This window comes from Xenopus laevis, chromosome 5L, assembly GCF_017654675.1.
Source record: "Xenopus laevis strain J_2021 chromosome 5L, Xenopus_laevis_v10.1, whole genome shotgun sequence".
Lineage (NCBI taxonomy): Eukaryota > Metazoa > Chordata > Amphibia > Anura > Pipidae > Xenopus > Xenopus laevis.
Window position 1 is genome coordinate 118362487 of NC_054379.1, and position 10860 is coordinate 118373346.

Here is a 10860-nt window from a genome sequence, read left to right on the forward strand (position 1 = left end):
AGTAAATTTACAGTATCACAGAACCCTGAAGCAGAGTAGCAGTACTACAGAACCCTGAAGCAGAGTAGCAGTATCACAGAACCCTGAAGCAGAGTAGCAGAACTACAGAACCCTGAAGTAGAGTTACAGTATCACAGAATCCTGAAGCAGAGTAACAGTTATACAGAACCATGAAGCACTAAGGCATCCCTTTCCTAGACTATTAGGAGGAAAGAATGTGCCATAGAATGACCACTGGCACATACAAAGACAACCCCCAATTAAAACTTTGCCTCCCCCTCCCCAACTTGCCCTTGTGCCCCCAGTCACAGAAGACTGATGTAAAGATTGTGCAACCTGCGCCTCCCTAGGACCCTCAGCATCTCCCCCCCCACACACACACATACACACACACACACGATGGTTGCTGCGGGCTGCTGGAAGTTGTAGTTGCACTAGGGATGGGAATTGGCAGGCTGCTGGTCGCTGCTGCTATTATCCAGGCAATGCAGAACTATCGCAAGTGATCTAACGTGTACGTGTCACAGCAGACAGATCGCTGCGCTGAGATGCAACAGAACTTTTTGCTATTGATCTCGAACAAGACATTTCTTTAAATCCTTCTTTAAATCCAACAAACTGTTAAGAGCAGCGGTAACCACAGGCAGAAGGGCCCCCCGAGCTGTAGCTCCCGCTGCGCCATTTCTATTACCTTATATATCGCTGAAATGGGGCAGTTTGCACAGCGGATCGTTCGACGTGCGCAGCTACTCCAGTAAATCCCTGGCAGCATGAACCCTATGAAAGGCAATGGAAGGGGCCTCCCAATCCCAGGCACCAGCGCCCAGCCTCCGCCGCTGCCCACTCCTCCGCCGCACCATTGGCTCTGCGGTAGCTTAGCAACACAGGCCGAACCCGCCCACCCTGGGATACCTCCAGCCCCCCTCCTAAATAGTGGATAGAGTCTGGATCGTCTGAATTGGGAGATCTCCTGTCCTCCCTCTTTCGGAGCGTGGATAGTACCTGGACCCTCATAATCGTGGATCTCCACTCCTCAGTTATGCTCAATGGTTACTGGGATGCGGATGAAAGGTGAACTAGGTGCAAAAAAGCTCTAATTCCCCCCAATATCTCAGGAATATACACAAAATACATTTCTCCTTAACCAGATACTTCAGATACTGAAGCTCATCCCACTTTGGCTCTGATTTCACTTGTGCCCAGCACCTGTCCTGCAATCACTGCAGATGAGTGACTGGGCCCCAAACATTTTTTACAAGGGGCCCTAAAAAGCCACAATAGGCCACACAATTATATAACATATAAATTCATTTGTCAAACCAAACAACACATCATTACTTAAAAGAAGCCCCATCTGGGGACTGGGACAGTCACTGGGCCCCAATCCTTAGCTAACCTTAATAGGTCACTGGTTGCACATCTCAGTGTTCTTAAGGAGATCTACGCTGTAAAACAAATATGGGTAGCACTGCTTTATTGTATATACTGAACTTACTGCATAATTGATATGATAGCAATAATTGAGGTGGCCAAAGTTGTACATGGGGGGTCAACAGATTTTTTTGCTAGGAGTGTAAGTGACACTGCACATGCTCAGTGAGCTCATGGCAGCTCTGAGAAGCTAAGCAGAAAATTTAATTTACCTGATGCTAAGTGGCTGATTATTACATTATATAATGTGAATCTGAACTAACTACTTATCAACCTTGTATTGTGACTTTTATATTCTATATATACAGACTATTATGACAAGGTCCCTGAGCTCAGGTAACTGCCAGCAGTCCAGAGCGTGTGCTATGAATCAGAAAAAAGATGGGGAGCTACTGGGGCATCTGCAGAGTAACAGATCTTCACTGCTAAAGGGCTGTGGTTGCATTGGGCTGGTGCAGAACCCCAAAACATAATATGCAGCAGTTCTTCCCTGCTTCTTTTACAGATGAAGCCACTTGGATTTGTGAGTTAAATGCGTCATGACTCAGGGGTAATTGAAGAAACTGTGTTATCTTAAGTCATCTTAACTCATTTAATGCATTTAACCTTTTCATTAGCATACCAAAGCTCCATTGTTCACAATGGTGAATGCTTTAATTAGATGGGTTGTTGTGACACAGTTTTCTGTGTTAAATGAGATAAATGGGATATCTGTGTTTAGTTATTCTGTGTCAAACAGACAAACCAAAGTGGCTGCATCTGTAGTTCTTCTTTAGGGTAATTATTAGTATTAATAAAAATAATAATTTCTTTATATAGCATTATATAGCTTTATATAGCATTAGTATATTCCACAGCTCTGTTACAAAGATTGTACATCATTCACATCAGTCTCTCCCCCAGTGAAAGCTAAAAATGTTATCAGGAGCCAGCTAACCTGTGGAAGAAATATATATAGTTTGTTGCAATGGACAGCACAACGTCTGCCGTCTCAACCCAGGTGCAAGGTAAGAAAGAATTCAGCTGCAGAAAAGACCAGCAACACTGGGAATTTTCATTAGCAAAAAAAAATACTATTGTATGTGCAACCAACGTGAAATTTTCAATCTTTCATACAATAATATATTTTTTTGCTAATGAAAATTGCCGGTGTTGTGTTTTTTTTTTACTGTATATATATATATATATATATATATAGATATAGATATAGATATAGATATATATATAGATATAGATATATATAGATATATATATATTAATTAGAAACAGACAGCACACACTTTTTTTCAGTTGCAAAAGATATATATTAGATACAATTTCAGTTACATCATTGTGTTGCTGCACACAAAAATTGCAACATTTTGTATCAAACTTTGTACCAAACAAATGATACTCACACAGACCTTAAAGGGGATGTAAAGGCAAAAAAATAAAATCCCATTTTTACTTTCTTTAATGAAAAAGATCTATCTCCAATATACTTTAATTATAAAATGTCTACCGTATAATAAACCTGACTGTAGGCAGTGAAATTCCCCCTTCTTTTACTTGCTCTGACAGCTGCAGATAGGAAACTTCAGATGGTCCGTAACTGCTCTGCAGGGAAACTGATCATACTTTCAAATGGCGGGGGGAGCACCCCACCTTACTTCCCAGAACTTGAGCAGCTTTGTTTGTTTCCCTGTAGAGCAGCCGGCGACTGTGTCGAGATTTGTATCTGCAGACTCAGTGCAGACTCATATTATTAATCAGTCTTGTTATATTGGCTTCTATGGCAGATATTATTTGACTTGTGCTGTTTTGATAGTTTATGTCGATTCCTAAGCTTAACCTCCCAACTGAAGCCCAGACCACACAGAGCATGTGCACAGTCTTGGTCTTGCAAAGATGTTTAACAAAGTTACAAGATGACAGCCCCCTGCAGCCAACTTTGATTTGTTTTATTAGGCTTCTGGTGCTGTTTATATTTAGTATACAAAATACAGCATTTCTAGCATTATTCTATTTTAGACTTTAGTTCCCCTTTAAACAGATATACATCCAAAGCTGTTCAATGGTAAAGACCAGCCAGACTGTGACCTCAGCACCAGCAGCATTACCCTGCCTGGTTTGCCCTGTCATTTGACAGTTGCATAGGAATCTAACAAAGTTTTGGTGTGCAGTGCTGATCCATTTTAAGAATGTTCTATAGGCCTTTTAAATTGTAAATCCATGTGAGCAGGGCCCTCTGATCCCATTTTGATCTGTAACTCTTGTTTGTTAAATTATTGTAAGACTTCTGTTTTTTGTTAATAATAATAATAATAATAATGATGATGATGATGATGATGAGAATCTGTGGCAATCTTTTCAATCTACCTGGAGTGGTTAGAAAGAATAGCAGCACTTTTAAAGGTCAGTACATTGAACACTGCCTTAAATTATACCACACTCAAAAGATCAGCAAGGATATAAGGTTGGGCCCAACTACTCTTTCTTAAGGCCAGGGCCACATGATGGCCACAGGCTGAGAATCTGCTGCCCCACTAGCCTTCTCCTGTTTGCCTGCCTGCACCCGGAAGCATTGTTTCCGTTCAGGTGCAGGCAGGAGGGCGAGGAATTGGTGCTGAAACTCGATATTATGCATTTTAATGCCGATATACGCCCGCAGTTGAAAAGGCAAGTGGAGCAGCAGATTCTTTACCTGCTGTGAATCCGTATTGCTATACATCGTCTGGCCCTAGCCGAAAGGATTGTTCACCTTCAAACACTTTTTTCAGTTCAGCTGTTTTCAGTTTGTTTACCAGAAATAGCCTTTTTAAAATAGCTTTACATATTGTATTTTTTACTGCCTTTTCAAAACGGAATTTTAAAGTTTAATGTTCCTGTTTCTGGTGTTTCAGTCTGGCAGCTCAGTGATCCAGAATATTTGCAACTATTGTATCAATTATAATAGTTGCCTTGAAACCCAGGGATTCTGCTTAACAGGGACAAAGAAAAGAATGGAAGGTGAACTACCCATTTAAAGGAGAACTCAACAAAAAGCCCCTACATAGTAAGTAAAATAGTCCCCCCTCCCTGCTTTCCCTCACAGAGTTCAATAGGTCTGAAAATGTCCAAAAAATGTTTCCCGCTTAACAGTGCAGAGTAAGAGCAGCGGAGCTTGTGGGTGCCATCTTCCAGATCGCTGGTCTTCATCTGTAACAGAGCACCATACTGGCTCATGTGCAGTTGAAGCAGTCTTCCGGAGTGTACTGACTGCGCATGGGCCAAAAATGCTGGAAGATGCAGAAGAGGACCCGAATTGCCGAAAAGGACCAGAACAGATGCGAAGAGGACCCGAAAAAAAAAAAAACGGAAGATGGTGTCCACAAACTCCACTGTGCTTACTCTGCACTGTTAGGTGGGAAAAATTTTATGGATATTTTCAGACCTATTGAACTCTGTGAGGGGAAGCAGGGAGGGGGGATTATCTTGTTTACTAGGTAGGGGCTTTTTTTAATTCTTGGGTTGAGTTCTTTAAAGCTGCTCAACATATTTGTAGCCTTTGACACTGTCAATCATCCTCTTTTGCTCCATATTATATTATCAAGAAACTGAACTATTTTGGATCACTTCTATCCTCTACCTCCTCACCTTGCCCACTATTAGTTGGGGTACCTCAAGGCTCTGATTTTCAACCTCCCCTATTTTCAATTAAAAACCGTAGGTCTTAGTCAGCTAATTATCACATTTGGGTTTCAGTGCCATTTATATGCTGATGATACCCAAATCTGCCTCTGCGCTACAGACTTGCCCTCTCTTTTACCTTGTGTCACACAGTCTAACAATTTCCACATTTATGTCCTCTCTTTACCTAAAAATCAACATGGACAAAACAAGTCATCTTACCACATTGCACTTCTGTTTCCCGGCTGACATCATTATCAGTGTGGAAAACAACCATATAGCCCAGGTCCTCAAGTTCACAGCATAAGAGTCACATTTAGCTCTGCCTTTAGCCCCGCATTCAAACATTCACTAAATCATATCACTATTGCCTTAGTGACATCTCTCGCATTTGACCATTCCTTAAAGGAGAACGAAACCCCCCTTTAGCCAAAAGTCCCCACTGGTCCTCCTCTGCTGGCCCTCCTCCCTGCCTCCCCTCTTGCCCTTGAATTGTGTCCCTTCTAGAAATACTGACCGCACATACAGAGTCTGAGCAGCAAAGCTCACAAGCACCATCTTCCAGCACTTCAGTATTCTTTGGGTCCCTACAGCAATTTCCTTTACTTTTGGCGCATGCGCAGTTTTCACGAACTGGAAGTTTGCTGCAACTGCACATGCGACAATACGGCACTCACATTGTGAAGAATACCGAAGATGTCGCCCGTGAGCTCCGCTGCACTGACACTGCATGTGCGGTCAGTATTTCTAGAGACCAGCGGAGGGGGGCCAGTGGGGACTTTTGGCTAAAGGGGGTTTAGTTCTCCTTTAATCAATAGATTACAAACATTTTCATCCATGCCCTTGTCATATCCCGTTTATATAACTGTAACTCACTGTTCTGTGAACTCCCCCTGTCTAAACTGACCCTGATCCAATCCATTCTGAACACTGCTGCCAGACTCATACACCTCTCCTCCTGCTCCATAAGTGCTGCCCCTCTCTGACAGCCCCTGGTGGCTAAATGCCATATACAGAATTCAATTCAAGATTCCTGTACTCACTTGCAAAGCTCTTGCCTTATAAATATATATAAATATATATATAGTGATTAAATAGGGACCCACACCCCAATGTTAAAGGCCCAGGCATGGGCCGAAACGTTGGATGCACAAGTTGAAATAAAACCTTTTTTTCTTCACGCAACATTGGAGTGCGGGTCCCTATTTAATCACTGTATGCTAAAGCTTTGACCCAGCACCCACAGTAACTTCAAGACTGGATCAGAGTGCGTGCGTTTGTCTATATATATATATATATATATATATAAAGACCAAAATCTGGTGCACACATAACAATTGTTACTGCCTAGGTGCTGGTTATAATAAATCATAGATAAAGCAACAAAAACCGCACTCACAGGACTTTTGAAGGTGCAAAATCAAAAAATATTTATTTCAACGTTTCGGCTATTCACTTAAGCCGTCATCAGGAAGTGAAACCATATATATATATATATATATATATATATAAAGCAGTCCCAAGTATCCCCACCCTAATTACCAAGTACATCCCAGATGTAACCTTCAGTCTGCACATGACCTCCATCTCTCCTCCTCACTCATTACTTCCACTGACTCTTGCATATAGTATTTTTCTCTTGCTCAGCCCATCCTCTGGAACTCTTTACCCCAACTTAACCACCTACTGAGCCCCCTTACTTATTGCTCACACGTTCTCTAACTGCTGATATTCATCTTTCACTCTGCACTTACCATCACTATCCTAACCAAGAGGAACTCTGCAATCACATTAGTAACCCTCACTTTATGTTTCACTTCCTCAACCTCTTAGATTGTAAGCTCTCTCGAGGAGGGCCCTCCCCTATTGTCTGCCAACAATATCCAGTTGTAACTATGAATTAATTTTGGTAAAAAGTCTGTATATGTCGCCTTTAAAACAGTTTCTAGGGGCGCACTGATCTATTAACACAGTAAGAGCAAGGACTAAAAATAAAGTAGAACAAGCAATAATAGAGGCAGAGAGGGCCCATGTTGAGACACCCTCAGTGGAGTCATATAAGTGAATGGTTCAAGCCCAGACCAAACTGAAATGCAAAATAACAGAAACCACACAGAAAAAGCTACTGTACGCCTCTCAGAGAGGTTTTGAACAAGGGGAAAAATCAGGGAAGCTGCTGGCATACCTGTCTAAAATCTAAATGCCACAAACAATCATACATAGAGTCATATAGGACTCAGGGGAATCAATAACAGACCCTAAACAGAAAGCCAACATATTTGCAGACTATTATGCAAACTTATACCGCTCGAAGGTAGAATATACCCCCGCCCAATTAGCAGACTACCTGGGAAACATTCCTCTCCCCAAGCTACATGCCTCGCACGCAGAAATACTAGACAGCCCCATCACAGCTGCTGAGATAAGTGAGGCAATTTCAACCATGGCTCCTGCTAAGGCTCCGGGCCCTGACGGACTACCCATAGAGTGGTATGGAACACTAGGGATAAAAACAGCGGGCACAATGTGTGACATCCTAGTGCAGGCAAACAAGGAAGGTAGACTCGTACCCTCCTTCGCCAATGCCCTCATTGTACTGATCCACAAAAAAGGGAAAGAACCCAGCTCTCTGTGGGTCCTACCGTCCTATCTCCCTGATCAACGTGGATGCAAACATTCTGGCCAGGGTTTTGGCAGTGAGACTGCAACAGGTAATCAGACATTTAATCCAACCTGATCAGACAAGGTTCATGCCCAAGCGGTTCACAGATGTCAACCTGAGGAGATTATATTATAACATGCAGGTACCACATGATGTGGTGGTCTCCCTGGACTCAGAAAAAGCGTTCAATTCTACAATTCTACAATGCTGTATAATGTACAAATGAATGTGTTGATATCACTGCTGCTGTACCTACGCTTCCCTCCCCACCTTCCTTTCTGTACCCTATCCCAGTTATAATTTAAAACAATAAAAAAAAACACATGTTAAAAAAAAAGTCTGTATATGTAAACTGTTGGGTCTTGTATTTGTATCCCTTTATTTTGTAAAGTGCTGCAGGGAATGGTGGTGCTATTATTATTATTATAATATTTATTCTAAAACACCAACATATTCTTTAGGGATGCACAATAAATAGGTGTATACATTAAATATACAAGAAAACATGCAAAAAACCCTGCCCTGCCTAAAAGATCTTACAATCTATAATTAATATTAATTGAGTAATCTCCTTCCTGTTTCTTCCTTCTTTGCACCGTGCCGTAAAGTGAAAAGCCGAACTTTGAGCAAAAAGCAGTTGGTACAATTTTCTGCTAAAGGGAACACTGGCCCAAGGTATCAGGTAAGTGATTATAATGTAACAGTTCTGAGATTAAGGCTAGTGCCAGAAGTAGCGTTCTTGGCGTGCGGAGAAACGCAGGCCAAAAATCCACTCATCTGCTGCTCCATTGCTCCCCTGTTGCTTGATGTGCCTGCATACATTGACTTAACCTGGGTGCAAGCACATATGGAGAATTTTGTTGCCAAAACGCAAGAGTTTGTATTTTAGCGATAAAGTTCTTAGAGTGTGTCTGCACCTGGGTCGAGGTAATAGAGAGGCAAGATTGTAATTTAACCTTTCCTTCTCATTTAATGTTGCATGATATTGGAAACTAGGTCTTTGAAAGTGCAAATTTCTACTTTGAATAAAAATCATACATTTGAGATTAAAGGCCATAACAATTGGCTTCAAATGTTGAGATTTTGCCTTTTTTATTTCAAGTCTCTATGTTAATAGTTCTTCACTCTGAACAGTTGCTTGACTTGTAAACCTGAGTGCTGAGGTCACATGAAAAGCACTTTATATTGTATATTCTATCAGAGTATTAGGCCATAATTTGTCATGTATTTGTCAGGTTATTCATCTTAAACCACCAATTTACAGTTCTGGCATCTGGTTCCATTATATTATATATCCAGTATACCGTTGCAAACCGTGATTCCTAAAGGGACCCAAAAATGTTACATTTATCTTCAGTACTTTGCATCCAATTAACCATTCATTCTTGATTCCTGTGAGATCTGCTGAAAACACAACAGCGAGTAAAATGAGCAGTTACAGGCAAGAGTGAACATTTAGAAATGTTTGATGTAACTAAAGGCAGTAAAAGATTATTAATTATAATCTCAGCAGTGGAGAATAAAACTATTCTTCAGGATTGGATCAAACTGCAGCCCCCATCCATTTCTCTCTTTATGTTAAAACTGTCTCACGTGTTTAATATGGACTGGATTGAAGCCTCTAAACAAAAGGAAAAGCTGGTCAAATTTTTTTTGAAACATTGGAGAGCAACATTACCTAAAGAAAAACAAGTGCTGGCGCAGTGCTTTCAGGGAACCTCATGGTATACACAGAGAATAATCCTCCAGGATCCACCAATTGTATTATAATAGCGTAGACCATGTATCATTGAACAATTTTGGAAATTTGCATATATTATATGCACTGAGGATAATAGCAAGTTGTCTTATAAAAACAGTAGTATTTTATTCAGAATATACACTGTCTGGGTCAAGATGAGGTTCTCCATTGCAATATGTATAAATTTTACAAAAAAAAAATGTTAATTAAGATATATTATAAAATTATTGTGTTACTAGATGCATGAACCCGTACTGTTTATAACATGAAAAGCCTCTGTTCATCAATAAAAATAATATTTGATGTGATCAGAAGAAATATTAAGAAAACTTGTTACTGAGTTAATTCAATTGCATAGCACAAAAGCAACAGAAGCACTGATGGAGCTAATGGTTAATGAATTAGCATATTAATTAAAAGCAATGCTTTATTTATATGCAATATTGTGTAAAGTAATATCATTTTAGTTTAAAGGAGAAGTAAAAGACTGGTTAAACTCTCTGGCCCCTTTCAGTGGACCCCTACCAAACCGCATTACTCTAACAGTTTGATGTACCTGGTTATAAAAAGCATAGTAGTGCAGATGGATTGACAGCTGCCATTTTCCACCACAGGATGTTCTTTTATCTGCAATCTTGTACCGAAAAGAAAAAAGTGGCAATACCAATAAATCTGTAGCCTTACAGAGCATTTGTTTTTCAGATAGAGTCAGTGACCACCATTTGAAAGCTGGAAAGAGTCAGAAGAAAGAGGCAAATCATTAATAAACTAAAAAAAATAAATAATAAAGATCCATTGAACAGTTGCTTAGAATTAGCCATTCTATAGCATATTAAAAATTAACTTAAAGGTGAACCACCCCTTTAAAGAAAAACAATACCCTCGAACAATGTAGGTCTTTCTAAAAAAAAAAAACGTATCGCATAAAACAACTGTTCAACCAAATAAAACATTTTAATAAAAATATACTTTTCTAGTAGTTTGTGTCATTGGGTAATCCTAAATAGTTTGTTTGATCTAGGGGTGCACCGAATCCACTATTTTGGATTTGGCCGAACCCCCGAATCCTTCTTCAAAGATTCGGCCGAATACCGAACCGAATCCTAATTTGCATATGCAAATTAGGGGTGGGAAGGGGAGACATTTTTTACTTCCTTGTTTTGTGACAAAATGTTTTGCGATTTCCCTCCCCCAACCCCTAATTTTCATATGCAAATTAGGATTCGGATTCGGTTCGACCAGGCAGAAGGATTCGGCCGAATCTGAATCATGCTGAAAAAGGCCGAATACCGAACCGAATCCTGGATTCGGTGCATCCCTAGTTTGATCATAAACAATAGGAATTTATTCTTGGGTTATAGTTTTCCTTTAAGCCAAA

At 40.4% G+C, this 10860-nt stretch overlaps 1 protein-coding gene across 1 annotated transcript in view; it reads right to left on the reverse strand.

The window, feature by feature from the left end:
* Positions 1-822, reverse strand: part of fndc3b.L (fibronectin type III domain containing 3B L homeolog) — a 177966-nt gene extending 177144 nt beyond the window's left edge. The window contains exon 1 of the mRNA XM_018263689.2: positions 692-822. The gene's annotated coding sequence lies outside the window, so the exon portion shown is untranslated. The remainder of the gene's footprint in view (positions 1-691) is intronic.
* Positions 823-10860: the final 10038 nt, after the last annotated feature.